This window comes from Acomys russatus, chromosome 7, assembly GCF_903995435.1.
Source record: "Acomys russatus chromosome 7, mAcoRus1.1, whole genome shotgun sequence".
Taxonomy (NCBI): Eukaryota; Metazoa; Chordata; class Mammalia; order Rodentia; family Muridae; genus Acomys; species Acomys russatus.
Genome location: NC_067143.1, coordinates 12796072 through 12798863, shown reverse-complemented (window position 1 = coordinate 12798863; position 2792 = coordinate 12796072). Strand labels below are relative to the sequence as shown.

Below are 2792 nucleotides of genomic sequence, written 5' to 3'. Positions count from 1 at the left end.
GGTGGCTGTGAAGTCACTGATTGTGGCATGTCTATGAGAGTATTTCCAGAAGAGACTGTGATTCGCTTCAGTGAGCAGAATATGGAGGACAGCAAAGCCAGCTACGGATACAAGTGAAATAAGAAGACAGAGAGGAAGATGTTTTTCTGTTCTCCCTCCATGAATCTGGGCCTGGGATACACTCGCCTCCTGTTCTTGAGGCATCAGAACTATAGATCTATGTCTTTAGCTTCAAATTTGCATATTTTATTCTTTAAATTTGACATGTCTTCAGATGAGCTAAAAAGTCTTGAGTTCACATTATAGTTTCTGGTGCAATGGAAATGATTAGAAAACCAGGAGGACATGTTCTTCAAGTTTGTCATTCAAAAAAAATAAAAGGCACATTCAGAGTTGGAAACTTGTTTCCTGCCTCTCAATATGTTTGACCTTCTGAGTAATAGTTTCAATGGCAACTTTAAAAATTTAATGTGCACCTGCCACTAGAAGAGTTGCAGGTGTCGCTGTTGTGTCATATGTGCATTAGTAGGTAGCAGAGAGGAGAGAGGCTCTGTCTACACAGAGTGTTATGACCTGTGAACACCTACATGATCAGTAGCGTAACATTCCCTGAAGAAAAGTGAGCCCGAGATGACTACCAGCCTGGCACTGGGCGTTCAGCTAGCCTGAGACAACCACTAGTCTGGTACCATGTAAGTCTTGACAGCTCCAAGGACTGGAAGCAAGCCTGAGATGAGGTAACCACCCCCCACCCAGACCAGATGGCCACAGGCAGGAGTGAGCCTGAGACAGACATCCCTTGCATGGGGTTACTTGGAGGACCAACTGAGAAGTGAGCCTGAGATATCACCATACTGTTGCCATGAGGTCTACACAGGAAGCTAGCCTGAGACAAACACCGGTCAGGTGTGGTTCAGGCCTTGAAGGGGGAACATCCTGCCTGAGATAACCTCTGCTCAGCACCACAATGCACAAACAGGGCATAGCACTCCTGAGACCACTCATGATATGACCTCAGACACTCAGAGATGGCAGGCACCACTAAGAGGAACATGTCAGCAGTAGAGAAATGAAAGAGAAAGAGAAACGGAAAGGTGTCGGCACAATGAAAAGAGGCAGAACTGGGTACTTGGGGGTAGTGAGGAACAGCCTGATGTTAGTAGTTGATGATGAAACCACCTGGGACCATAATGGAATCCTGGCCTCTGCTGCCACAGGGCAGGGCAAATGTTTGTGTCCCTGGCTCTGCAGCAGCAGAAGTCTCTCACTACCAAAGGACAGGCAGACATCCCTGGTTTGGGCTGTTGCTTGGGAACATATTGAAGTATGTGGGTTGTGCAGAACGGGCCACACCCCATCCCCTTGGGAATTGTGGAAGAGCCTGAGCGCATGAGAACAGGAGAGTTGACACTACTCCTTGCTAGCTGAAGTGCTTTGGAGAGCAGGGTCCTTGCTCCTCACCGCCTGCAGCAAGATGAAGATCTGGCCCTTGGGTCATGAGAGCAAGAGAGCTACCCCTGCCCCTCATCAGCTGCAGCATTCAAGAGAGAGGGTTCTACACTTTGTCTGGGAAGCACAGTAAAGCTGACTCTGGTGGTAGGAGAGGGAGCAATTCATCTCCAAGGGTGTAAGAATGGTCCAACCACTTGTCTGTCATGCAGGAACATGGGTGGGGGAAAGATGACCTCCTTGCCACCAATGGCAGGCAGGAGAGCTATTTCTGCTCCTCACCAGCTGTAGCACTCAGGATAGCAGCCCCAGAACCTCACCTGAGCACCATAATAGAGCTGGCCCTGGATATGGGGTTTGTGGGTAAACTGGCCCTGCCTCTTATCTTCTGGGTGGAGGCGTGGACAAGGGAGAGATGCTCTCTTCTCCCTTCCTTCATCTTTCACCATCTATGGCAGGCAGGAGAGCTGGCCCTAGGGTTATAAGAGTGGACAAGTTGGCCATGTCTCTCACCACCAGCTCCAACACTTGGGAGGGTGGTGAGCCCTGCACCTCACCTGGACAGCAAGGTAAGCTGGCCCTGGTAGTGAGTATTGCTGTTGAGCTGGTCACAAGGGAATGAAAGCAGGAAAACCAGTGGGCTGATCAGCTCAGATACCTCTCAGGCCAAGGTGCAAGGCTCTGCATTGGCTCACCTCAACATCTACCCCATTGATACAATGTTGAAGTTCATGAAAGTGCTGTTCCTACATATCCAAAACTACAGGATCTCTATGACACAGGGCTATATGAGAGGAGTTTCAGTGAAGTTCCAGTATTGTTAGAGTAGCAGAATCCAGAGGCCTCGTAACAAACCAAGGAGCCATTGCAATGATCATTTGCAAGCAAAAAACTATGGACAGAAGTGTATACTGTGAAATACACTGTGACACACTACAGCTTCCACAATGAAATTTTTTTCCTTCTGTTATGGGAAGGTTGCAAGGATGAAGGGCCGGTACAAAGGGAGGAAAAGATGAGTGGGATTGGGGTTCATGTTGGGAAATTTGAAAAAAATCAGTAACAAGATTCCCTAAAGTCTTCCTTTTAGAAGTAGAGATATGACTTTTGTGATATAAATATCAGGAAATTTATATAAAGAAACATTTTAGCCAGTTGTAAACTGTCACATATGTGTATATATGTATTTTTTTCATTCAGAAATAAAACATATATCAGTATAATATAATACATTAGTATTCAGACCTCTTTTTTTTTTTTACAATTTGGAAAATTTGCTTGCTCATGGATGAAGTTTTGGTCATGGCTGTGATCTGTTACTATTTTAAATACAAGATGATCTT

General features: G+C 46.2%; 1 non-coding gene across 1 annotated transcript; it reads left to right on the top strand.

The window, feature by feature from the left end:
• Positions 1 to 475: 475 nt before the first annotated feature.
• On the top strand, positions 476 to 607 carry LOC127192512 (small nucleolar RNA SNORA17). The gene has a single exon (XR_007830993.1). It is a non-coding gene; the product is annotated as a small nucleolar RNA SNORA17 (small nucleolar RNA).
• The last annotated feature ends 2185 nt before the right edge of the window (positions 608 to 2792 follow it).